Source organism: Numenius arquata, chromosome 1 (genome assembly GCF_964106895.1).
Source record: "Numenius arquata chromosome 1, bNumArq3.hap1.1, whole genome shotgun sequence".
Classification (NCBI taxonomy): domain Eukaryota; kingdom Metazoa; phylum Chordata; class Aves; order Charadriiformes; family Scolopacidae; genus Numenius; species Numenius arquata.
In genome coordinates, this window is record NC_133576.1 from 136725935 (window position 1) to 136738911 (window position 12977).

Below are 12977 nucleotides of genomic sequence, written 5' to 3' on the forward strand. Positions count from 1 at the left end.
GGAGGGGGATGAAAGAAGCGGGGGGGGAATCACCTCATAAAGGTTGACAAATACCTCATAAAAGTTGGAAAATGCAGCATTGGAAAGGTTTGTGCTGGCTGCTGCGCGCGTTGCTGGGTGGCTGTGGTGAGAGATGAGCTCAAAAACTTCACCTGAACTGAAGGTTGGATCCCTCTGCCTTTTTTTTTTTTTTGGGAGGGTGGATATGGGGTTTGTTTGGGGGTTTGCTTTTTTCCTCCTGGCTGAACAACTCACCCAAGAACCCCCTTTTCCCTGTGAGGTGCTGGCAGGGGCTGAGGGGAGGGCGTCCAGGTGGGCTGAGAGCAGCCCGGAGGCTCCCGCTGCTGTCAGAAACTTGTCACCAAAGGGGAACGTGGATGGAAAAGGGAATGCCGAAACCCAGGAGTTTCCTTGTGAGTTGTGACAGTGGCATCAGCGCCGTGTGCTCAGCCTCGGAGGCCAAAGGAGGGTGTCTGCATCCGCGTCTCCCTCAGAGGTGCTGAGAGATGCCCTCAGGGGTAAGTTATTTGAGGCAGCAGCACAATCCCATGCTTCCGGGGTGCTCTGAGACTCCCCGATGGGGAGGTGAGGGTACTCCGGACCGTGCTGCTTAAACAAATTTCAAGAAGAGGAATGAGATTCACAGTGCTCTGCTGCAAAGACAATGAGTCATAAACGGAGAGGTAACACTCATTGGCAAAGAAATGTGAAATTTCATCAAGGGTAGTGTAACCTGACGAAGTGCAGATTACAGCAGTGGAATAGCAGTGGCCACTCAGGCCGCTGCCATCCGGCTTGAGTGATAATTGCTCACAGGTCTGATTTATGACGAAGGAGAAGGCATTCAAAGATATCTTGAAAGAGAGAAAGAAAGGTGAGAGAGAGGTTTACTGCAGCTGGCAACAGTTTAACTCCATTTATGTTAAGCTTCTAAGAAGGTTTCCTAATATGCTGTTATCTCCAAGTAAGGAGAGAAAGTTTGACATTTAATTTGTCCCCCCCCTCCACTGCCACCCCTTTCTCAGCTTCCCTCTTCTTTGTTGCATTTGTTATGGTAAAAACAAACTTTCGCTTCAGGGTTTTTGAAAGGAGAAGGTTATCTCCTCTGAATTGTCATCCTAAGGAGAGTAGGGGGAAATACAGTGTCGTATTCATTCAGGAAACTGCTTAAAATTCATATCCTCTATTCAGCTTCCCCCCTCCCCTGCCAGCCTGTAACACACACACACATCTGACTCCTTGCAGTTGCAGTACATTGAAATCTGAAATCAGGTAGATGACCCTCTTGTTGGAAATAAAGCCAAATTCACACTTCACCTCAGGTTTTCTACATCATAATGTACGTACTTTCTCTTTGTTCATTTAGGGAATATGTGCATATATGCACACATACATGCAAACCCTCCAGGTAAAAAGAGGGAAGAAAGAGAAAGCAAGTGAGATTAAAGACCTTAATCTCTTCTTTTACTAATTAGCTGAACAACAGAAAAAGCATTGTTCAGAGTCCACAGTGGGTTGACGACATTATTGTATTATTGATGTTCTAGTGAGTTAGTTAGACTCTGGGCTTTTCAGCTGCCTGGTTATTTATCCTCTTTTTTCTCAGTGCTTTTTGCATCGGCTTGTAGACATCCTACATTCCCTGAGACCTTCTTTGTGTGTAGGATTCAGCAGGTTGGTAATAAATATGTCCCATACAAAGACAGGGCATCTGGGGTCTCATTTGCGTGCTTATTCTAGTTGTTCAGTAATCAGAAGTGCAGGTAATGCCAGCACACTGGTGACCTGTTAGGATCAGCTCAACATCCTCCTTCTGCTATCAGGAGGAAAACAAAGGTGACCTATTATGCCACCTATCAACCCATAATCTGAGAGTTCACATGAATAAGAAGCACAGACCATACAAGCCCATCATGTCTAAAACCCAGAGACTCTTCTGACCTCTGTAAATGGATTTAATTGCTTTAGTTCCTTAATGTTCTGTTTCTATGAGGCTTAGTCAGCTTAAACTTTAAATGACAAAGGCAGGTCTTTATGTTCCTTAAATGGTGAAAATTAGTAAAAGCTTATTTTGGTTAGGACTAAGTTTAATACAGTTAGAGCACTCATTCTCAGAGAATAGTAGCTGTCTCAACAGCAGGACAGCCTGAGAATGCTGTCCAAAGGATTTGTGTTGCACTTTTTAATTGATTGTGGCTAGGTTTTCTTTCCACAGCTGTGTAAACTCAGCCTTAGAGAAGTCCATCCAAAGTAAGTAACACCCAGGGAGCAGCACTGCTGTTACAAATCCCCATGTAAATTGCAAATATAATGCACATGGAACTTAAGAAACATGCTACTTTTTGAAGATACAGTAGGCTATTCTTTATCTAAGTTCCTTTCATTCCAGAAAGGTAATAATGCCCATAATATTATTTCTACACTTCCAGGAAAATGTCCAACTAAACTTTCAAATGAAGGCTGGAACAAACTTATAAGTATATAAATATGCAGGCGACTTTTAGGGCTTTTAATTTTGTATTGGATGTATTACAAGCCATTGTTTGTTTTTTTTACTTATAAGTAAAAACTTATAACATTAACTTAGAACATTAAAAATCCCCAATTTTTATTGTACCTATACTATCATACTATCAGCAGGTACTTAATTTTAAGGAAAAAAAAAGACTTTTCAGACTTGGAACTTTTCTCTTTTGTGTTTATATATGTCAACTCCAGAAGACTTTTTATTTTACCTATAATTACCCAAAGTACCTAGGATGTGAATGTCTCCATTTCATAGAATCATGAAATGGTTTGGGTTGGAAGGGACCTTTAAAGATTATCTAGTCCAACCCCCTGCCATGGGCAGGGACATCTTCCACCAGATCAGGTTGCTCAAAGTCCTGTCAAACTGGACCTTGAACACCTCCAGGGATGGGGCATCCATAACTTCTCTGAGCAACCTGTGCCAGTGTCTTACCACTCTTAGGATGTTTCCTTTCAGAAACCTTAAAATTTCCTGTTTTGAGGATTTCAGCATTGTTTGAAAAGTAGGCTGCCTTGGAGTATCTTGGTGCGGATTGAGAAACACTCATTAGTTTCTCATCAGTCAGTATACGTGTATACTGGTGTGTAGGTATGAATGTATACAACTGATGAGAAGCCAAACTGTGTGAAGGCATCTAATCTTTAATCTGATTGTTTTAATAAACTACCAAATGCTGTGTTGGATCAGATCATCAGCCCATGTAGTCTCTGACAGTGGTACGGGAGAAGAAGCATGAGCCAGCAGGGTTGTAGGCAGGATGCTGCCTGGCTGGGAAAGGTCAAGCACCAGCCAAAGAGAGGGATGGAGAGGTTGGTAATTGGCTCGGAGGCAGCAGCCCTCTTCCATTCGAACCAGTAAATAACACAAAAAATAAATTAAAAAATAAAAAATCGAGTTGCTTTAGGGAATGGTGTTTAGGAAGAGCACATCAGCCTGACCATTGCTGTCCACTTCCCTCAGCATCTGCAGCTGTGGCACTGGGGACGTTAGCAGGTACATCTCTGCTTAGCACAGGTGTGAGGTAGGGAAGTGGCTGTTATCCCCCAAGGAGTTGATGTGCAGAGTGACAAAGAACAGGTTTTGAAAAATATTTGAAATCTGTGGAAAGCTGACATCTAAATTCCTTTGAGAACACTGACCGTGTTGCCTCGTAGTCAAAGCCGAAGTGTGTGACTTCTTCCAGCTCTTTCATCAGCGAGCAGGCGTTCAACGTCAGGTGTGCTTTTGTCATTTTGTGGGGTCTGGTGTGTTTCTCCGAGTTGCTCGTATCAGGCAGACAGGAAGGCTGGATGTAGATATTTGAAACAACCTCTGCAGATGAGAGCCACAAAATCTCAAATCACCTCTCATTTTGGGCATTTTAATATTCCCAAACCAATTTCAGAGACTAGGGCATGGATTTTATTTAATTCCAGCAGAAGGAGATACCTGAAAGTTGTAAGAATATCTAAACCTGACTCTCCAGTCCTAGAAGGTACTTTACTTAGGTGACACTGGAGGTAACATCTAGTAAAGGCTCTGTAGGAAGAAACTAATACAGTTTGGAGTCTTATCACCCACTTCTGAATATGTGTACCCCAATTTCTTTGGCTTCTCCCTCAGATACATCCCTATTCCAACAACTCATGTTGCTCCCCACTGATCAAACCAGTCCTGTTCCTTTGCTAGCACTGAAGGAATTTATTCACCAAAAAAGCAGCAGTGGAGGGTCACGCTGCCAGTCACCCAAAGTGACACTGCAGCTGGAGAGAGAGAGAGAGAGACGGGAGGTAGGCATGATTCACTGCGTTGTTGGATTCTGAATTCCAGGAGGAGTGCTCAGCGTTGTGTGAAGCATGGACAATGCAGCCCTCACCTCAGGCACAGATTGCCTTGTCAGTGGATGGGAGGAGGGAAAAGCGTGTTGAGTACGGACGTAAATATTCCAGGCTCAGATCCTAGGAGATGAGTGTGACTTCCATAGGATCCTGGATTTCAGTGGAAAATAGGCCAAATCAGGACCAGTTTGACCCCCGAAGTAAAAAAAGCCACAAAGTGCTGCTTCCCCTTAGTGAGATCTGAATGAATGAGCCACTTGGGCAAAGAAAATCAGCAGTCAGGGAATTGTTGCAGATTTGTGGCCTTTGCCACTTTTTCTTTGTTTAGAGTGCTGGACAATTTGAAGCAGTAGGTTTCCCCAAGATCTTCTTTCTCATTTCTAAGTGAACTGGACCAGTCTAGACCTCCTGGTTTGTAAAGTAAAGAATATGTCCCGTTTTCTGTTTAGGATTTTTTTTATCTTTAATAATCAGCCTTGAGCTATTGAAGACAATCACCATTTCTAATTTCCCTTTCCTATTCTTCAGAAAGAACTTTCTTCCTTTTTATTAAATGGTTTGGCCCGGATTTATGCAGATAAATCCTTCACAAAAAGGCTGAGGAGGACTACTACAGCCTTATTTGTGTTTTGTCAAATAGTTTAATTTGATATGAATTGTGGATTGCTGGTAGTTTACAGTGAGTAACTGACCAGATCATCTGCTGGTACTGCTGCTATGGCTGGATTCCTTCAGTATCTTAAAGGAAGTAATCTTCCAGAAATACAGGGCACTTTCTAGTGGAAGTTTTTAATCTATTTATGTATGTGCTTACTGTTTATTTCTTTAGTATCCTTGATGTGTTTGGTGCTACACAGTCTGCTACGCAGACACTGCTGTTTTCAGACTCATTCTGCAGCCCAGCGTGACTGACTGAAAGGCTGAACTTAGCACCAGCCTGCTTTGCATCAGGCAGCACTCCTCTGATCTTCAGTTCCAACTTCAGACACATGAGTTGTCCTGTAGGAGTCCTGCTCAAGCACAGGGTAAGGTGTTTACAGCTCTGGGATGGAAGAGACAGTCACACAGAAATCAAACTGCAGCAGGGAGCCCAAAAGACGCAGAATATTAAAGCATTTCAAAGAAAGAATGGTATCATGTAAGGCTTCTTAGAAGTGGAAAATTTTCAGGGATCTGACTGAGGAGAGCAAAAGAACCTTTGATAGTGTAATCTTAATAATTGATATTTTGCTCATCTAATAATTAATAATAAATCCCAATTAAATTCAATTTTCTTTTATGGAAGGCTTTTTTTTTTCCTGAAAAGGCTTGTAGATGGAGGGTCTGTTCTCTTGCTTCTTTGTCCTTGCACAGTGCTTTCTGTTGCTTCTTTCTTTACTACTGGAGTAAGTGTGTTAAGTATGAATAACAGTTAATCTCTGCATCCTTTTTCAGAGATTCGCGAAGTCCATTAGCAGTCAATGTTACTCATACTGGTAATTCATAATTACAGAAGGCAAACTGAGGAATATAGCAAATCATGTTCCAGGTGTCTTTTAAAAAACTAAAAATATTATTTGTATTACTGACTTCCCTATTAAAACATTTTTAACACTACCACCTCCCCCCAGCATTTCAGAATTTCAGGAAAAACATCTTAAGGAGAGGAAAGGTTTTTAAAGATGTTTAATTTAGCAACAGTTTTAAAGTATTCTTCAATAAAAGAACTTTTTTTTGAACAGTGGCAATTAAAAAAAAAAGCTGGTAGGAGAGGTGCTTGGAAAAAAATATTTTGAAAACCAGTTTTACACAATTTTTCACCAAATTTCTCCTCTAATTTGGGAACATGTTCAGAGTTTAGCCTGAGACACTGTAACATAAATTCCTCCCTTTTAATTTTAGTGAGAATACTGAACAAGAGATATTAATTATAAGCTTTCAATTTAGTTAGAGGCATTTCAGGCCATCAGGGTCTGAATCATCCTGAGGACATCCCCCTTTTTCCACTCACTGTGGAAAGAGCTGTGGCTGACTATGGGTCCCTAGGAGCCTGAGAAGTTAGTCAGGAGCCTGAATCTGGTCATTTTGGCTGATTTTCATAGTTGTCATCTACTTGAAATCACTGAAACCATCCAAAAGTTGACTGGCATATTTGAAAATTTGTCATCAAATCATTCCTCCAAATTTATTTCGGTTGTAAAGATGACAATAAGATTCAGGTTTTGAAGACTCAAGCATCACAGAATCACAGAATCATATGGGGTTGGAAGGGACCTCTGGAGATCCTCTAGTCCAACCCCCCTGCCAAAGCAGGTCCACCTAGAGGAGGTTGCACAGGAATGTGTCCAGGCGGATTTTGAATGTCTCCAGAGACGGAGACTCCACCACTCTATCAGCCGTTGCCTCTTAGACCTGGGAAGATCGAGTAAGAAATTGTAAACTGGCAGATGCGATCAAGATCATGAATTATTCCTTCTCCTATTCACTGCGCGGTGGAGCCGTCCTGTTGAGTTTTTGTTCCTCCGGTTTCACTTTTCCTACCAGGAGGAAAGATCAGAAAGATTTCAGTGTGCAAACTGCAGATCTTTCAGAGGACATGAAGCTCTAGAAGTGCCCACTTGCCTTGCTGTCACTTCAGCTCTTGCCCTGTGAATTCACTTTGCATCCTCAGGGTATTTGTTTAACCTGGCAGTTGTTTGGCTTCAGGATGAGCCAAAGGTGAGAAGCAAATCATTTGCCATAGGACTAGATTCCTATCGCTGATATCGGTGGGAGGCATTTGGATTAGATTCCAAGCATAACGAGGGTCAAATCCTGACCCAGCTAAAATCCTTTCAGCTCAAGCACGGGGAGATTTGGTCAGGAGTGGATAATATGCATACATACAATTCAGGGCTGGTTTGGTTTTGTGGTTTTTTTGGGTTTTTTTTTTTTCTGAAGAATAAATATCCCAAAGAGAACAAAGCAAAGTTATGATTGTCACATTCAGTGAAGGGCAGCAATGAAATGAGTCACCTTTCCAGGCCAGTAGGGAACACACTGAATCAGTTAAAGCAGATTTATAGCTTTTAGCTGTGATAAAACCGTATCAGTGTGTATATGAATTTACATAGGAGTAGGGTGGTTTTTTTTTTTCCTTTCTTTTAATGCAAGCCACATTGGAAAGTGTGCACAAAGGAGCCCCTCTCTGAGGAAAGACAACTGGAACAAATTATATGCATTCAGACTTGTTAAACTGAATTGGCAGCAGAAATATTCCTGGTAACCTGAGCGTTAAAGCAGCATTGGTATAGTTAAGGTTATGTCAGCATTTCCATTAGAAACCCCTACTTTCAGAGGTTTATATCTGCAGTAAAAATTCACTGTGGGTTGAAACTTGACAAGCTGTGCAAGGTCCCATCTGAGATGGATGTTTTTTACCTTTTTCTTTACAAAATAGGGGAGAAAAATCTGTTTGAAGAGTCAAGCTACAAGAGCACAAACAAAAATAGCAGCATTCTGGCTTTGATCCTTTTCGATGTTAAAAAACCCTGTCTCTTTCTTTACAGTGTAACTATCAAATGTGCAACAAAATCTTGCTCTGAAGAAGGAATTAATCATTACAGTATTAAAGGAAATGAAACATTAATTTATGGCCCATTAGATGCTTTTTCACTGCAGGACTGCCAGAGTTTTGCTCTACCTCAGGTTATACTAAGAAATTTGTGACTGACATGAAACAAAGCCCCCAAAGGAGCAGATTCTGTGTGGAAAAAATGCTTCTGGGCAGGTTTAGAAGAACAAAACATTGAAGGCAGAGTTGTCCAGAGATTGGAGAGAGGACTAGGAATTCAGCCTTCTGGTTTCTGCCACAAGCTTCTCAGGCCCACAAAACTTAACCTTGGTTTTCTCCATTGTACATGGAGAATATAGCAAGCCTTTGGCTTCAGTATCCTTCCAAACTCTTTCCTCATCTGTATGATATTACTGCAGCCAACCATGGTTTACGCTCCAGTGAACGAGTAGACAAGAAGGGACCCATGGCTCCATACTTGCAGACATCGGGTTTCAGAGAATAAATGAATATTTTTCCTAAGTCTTTTCAGATTTCTGGGTGCACAGCATTGAACATGTAATTTCTGGGTACATACCATCTCTGAGCTGATGCTTGTATTGAGGATCTTGTAGGAGGCTGTGTGTGCTCTCAGTTCCTGTAGGGTTGTGTGTCTTCTACACTTTGAAAAAGCATAGCTGTTGTTCATCAGAACTCTATCCATTCACCAGATAAAAGCCAGTGTGGAAGTGCAAAGTATTATAAAATACAGGAAGGAAGTCTGATGGTCGTGTACTCGTGGCTGTGCTGTGTTATTACTGTGAAATGGATCTCTCAGTTGGGAATGAGCTCAAACTTTGAGAAGGCTTGTTCCATTAGCCGTTTTCAAGCCATATGTCTCCATTTTAAAATGAGGACCTGGGGGCTTTAAACTTTATTTATAAGCTGAAATTTGCTGGCCACTGTGAACCAGTGATTAATTTGTAAGGGAGAAGATGCCAGAAGTCTTGCTCTGACCTGTGTGTTTGTTCAAACTAAACATCCAATAGCTGCAGAGCCTCAGAAGATGTCCCCCCCCCTTCCTCTTCCATCATTTCTGTGCTTTTCATTATTCATTGTGTTTATTGTAACACACTATTAATCTCAACCACAGCTTTCAAACCATCAGGTGACCCCAACAAATTCTTCAACTTAAGCAGTGATAGCTTTAGGTGTTCCGGGGGGAAGCTTTGAGGCTCTGAGTAGAAGGGAAAGGATCGGGTTAAAATGTTTGAGGCAGTAACTCAGAGAAGAAAATGCCTTCTGTGGATACAGCGCAAGTTTTCTGAAAAATGATATTTGGAGCATGACATGAGGGGATAGTGCAGCTTCTTGCTGTGTGTGTATGAACTACGGTGTATCCTTTGAAGTTACTTCCCACGTGTACCTGGGTGCAAAGCAGTTGGGTTGTTTTGTTCAAGAGAGGGCAATCCTTAACCGTGTGTCTAACAGCAGGACCAAGCCCTTAGTGCCCATGCTTGGTAGTAAAGCTGATGTGATAGACAGTTATGGCACAGAAGAAGCCTTTGATCTTGGAGGGATTTATATGAAAGACTGTCACAGTTCCTTAAGAGTCAATTGGGTTAAGCCTTTGAGGACTACAGGCCCTAGTATACGCATCCCACATAAGACTTAATTTTGCTGGCAGTTAGGAAAACACCAGAATTTGAAGGGTTAAAAGTTTTGTTTGTTTTTAATTCCTCCCATGTGAATTGAGACAAAAGTCCCAAATACAGTTGGAATAGCCAGTGTAGCGTTTTAAATGCATGATTGGCATTAGCTCAAAGTCTATGACTACAAGGTCAGTATTTTGTAGTAAGTAATACCTGGAAATGGGAGTCAGCAGACTGGTGACTGGTGACAGTTTGTGACCTTGACCAGGTGACCTAAATGCTGCTGCCTGACTTTAAGATTTTGAGATTCTTGAATGAAAATGAAAAGTACTGTTGTTGTGCTCCCACTCCATTCTGCTGATACATCCACAACCCTGCAGAGCTTTATTGCCAGGTTTTAATGGGTGCTCACATCTCTGTAGGTGACGCCGCAAAATTTAGGCACCCCTTTTGTAACCTGTCTTCAAAGTCTGCCCTGACTTTTAACAGGGAAGATTTAATAGATCTTTTTTCTCTTTCCGTGTAATCATTAGGCCTGTTAAGGGAAGCCTGCTTAATTAAAGCCTTTTCCATATAAAGCATTGTAGCAAAAAGACAAAATGGTTCAAATCAAAGGACTGTATGACAGAAGCTGATAAAATTCAGACATACAGTATATCACATTTCTGCTTGCAAGAGGTCAGCTGATGTTGACATGTCAAAGTAGCATGAGAATATCCAACCATTCACTAAAGGCAGCAATGGTGGGGCCAAAGACCAGCGACTCCACGTTACTTGAACTACTGGAGCCTGAATCTGCCCCTTTACTCATCAACTGTCTCAAACAGCAAGAAGTCTTATTGATAAGAGTGGTCAAAATAAGAAAGCCGGACTGGCCCTCATTAATCGCCTCCAAATTATTCCTAACTTAGGACACCAGCATTCCTCGGAAATTAACCCCCCAAAATATAGCAAGACTGTTTGGGATGCCTTTAGAAGTAGCCTAAAAATTACTGTTGTCACTTCTTGTCTTTCTTACCTGTCCTAACTCAAGATGCCTTGGCGGGGCAGTAAATTGCTGGCAATTTTTACCCGTTGTCTTAAAATATATTGCACCTTTCTGGATGATCTGGGCCTTTTTCCGTTATGTTAAATTTCTGTAGGTTTTCAGGGTATTTCTAGGTGTCCTGCCAACTGAGTCTCTTAATCTCACTGCATTTCATTTTCTTTCTGTCTAAATAGGACCTATATTGTAAAGACAAAAATCTACCTCCCAGAATTATTGAGGTTAAGCAGGTTATAATTTCAGCATTTTGGGCACCTCAGGATAATAGGCGTTCGATAAGTACAACATGCTGCAAATGGGGAAAAGCATTCTGAAACTGTAAGTGGCCGTATTTCTTTCCAGCATTTGAGGGGAAGGGGCGTTGTGGTGGCCAGGCCAGTAATAACCAGAGTCTGTGTCATCATAGGCACTATTCAAAACCAGCCAGCCATGACAGCTCAGGAATCGGACTCCAGGTTCTCCCACATGAGGGAAGAATTGAGCTTTGTGACCCGCTTCAGGAAAATTAAAGTAGCGACACATGCCTCATTAGCATGACAGCTATGGGAGTGGGCTTGGGCTATAATAAAGTGCTGCAAGACCTTGGAGTGCTTCAGTAGAAAAGCTCACAAGTGTAAAATCGATGCTTTTGATACATTAGGTGGTAATGGAAGAAGCACAGCACAGAAGTGGTATGATCAGATGATTTAGTTACAGCTATAAATCTAGTGGCAGTATCGTGGCAACGTGATAGGACACAGCATTTCATAAGGAGCACGGCATAAAGATTCATGCATTAGTCAAGTCTGGTGTCGAAGCACGTGTGTGAGGGGGTTGCATTACTGATATAAATGACAGAGTGGTTCGTCCTGGCAAGCACACTGAGCTGGTAAAACAAGGATACTTTGTAGTAAACGAGCGCGTTACACAGAGGTGCCGATATTCAGATTCTGTGTAGGTATTTCTAGTATAAAATTGTTGTGGTGAAATGAAAATCAGTGTGGATTACACCGGGTTAAAACTAATGCTCACGCACTGACCCCTTCCTTGCCTTACCCTGTCTGGCCAAATGTGGAGATTTTGTAAAAATTCTCAAGAGTCTTGTTTCAACAGTAATACTACTACCACTTGATGGTTGCTTGTGCTCTGTTTTAATGTAAATCAGCTCTCTTCCTTTCTGCTCAGTTTACGTAACTCTTGCCCAAAGCACCTTAAAACTTCTCTCCCTAAAATTGAATAGCTACATGAGACTATCACAAGGATCCCTGTTCTACCTCGAGCCATATCTTTCCTCATTCAGGCATCTTGGTTTTAAATTCATTCTTCCTCTTAAATTACTATCATTTTTGCTGCCTTTCTTTGTGGCGTAGTCAGTTTTTCTACACATCCCTAATGGTGTGGGACAACTGAGGTTGGTGTAGCTTCACATACGCAATGAATACCCAAAGAAAGAAAGGTCAGGTAAAAACAGAAGGGAGTGACATTGCTTCCTGCCATTTACATCTGCTTGATTAGGAAAAATATCATTAGGGTTAGTACGGAGGCGTAGCAAGTCAGAGGAGACAAAGCAGATTTTCGTGTTTTTGTAGAATGAGTTAACAGGAATTCTTACTGTTGCTGCCTGTAGCTTTTCTGATACACCAATGAAACTTGAAACAAGAGGTCGTCTCAAAGGGTAATAGCTTCCAGCCAAAATGTGCTTCGCTCTACCAGACCACCCATCCTTTCTTTATCAATGAGGTCAAAATAATAGCAGTCCCTGACGCTTTTACACAGATGGGTAAAATCTATTGTGTCACTAGTAGATATTTCCAGAAACCTAACCCATGTAACTGTTTTTAATAGCAGAAGTAGTTATATTGTGCCTTTCCTGTATATATCTCTAAGCAATTAGGAAACAGTAGGTCTCCTGGTACCTCCTTGAATCAGATAAGTGTGATTATCTCCATTTTACAGAGGTCACAAGTGACTAGCCCGAGGTCACCCAAGCATTCTGCGATACCATCACGGTGGGATTCATCTCCCCTTATTCTCCTGTTTCTGTAACAACCACTACACTATGTTCTCTCCCAAAAGCTACACAGAGACACAACACAATTGAGTGCTTCAGTTCAATTGATTTCTAACAGTCTGCGAGCCACTTCCTAGACCTGATTTCACCTGCTGCAAATGGCTTCGTGTGAGCAGGACTTTTCCCCAGTTTAGAGAGAACCACAATGTTGGTGCATGGAATTCGTATAAAATACACAAATATGGACAGACATCTCCAAGTACTACATCTAGAGATCTGCATAAAATATCCTGTTTGCTAATTGAATGAGAAATAAACGATCTTCAAACATAGTTGTGAAATTTGCAAAGGCACCTTAACTACCTATCTGAAAATTCTCTTAGTTTTCAGTCATATGAACTTCTGAACAGGGATTTTAGGCTTGAGCTGAAT

The 12977-nt window shown here is 41.6% G+C and overlaps 1 protein-coding gene across 1 annotated transcript in view; it reads left to right on the forward strand.

The window, feature by feature from the left end:
• The window catches only part of TENM4 (teneurin transmembrane protein 4), a 374463-nt gene that overhangs the window by 92195 nt on the left and 269291 nt on the right, over window positions 1–12977 (forward strand).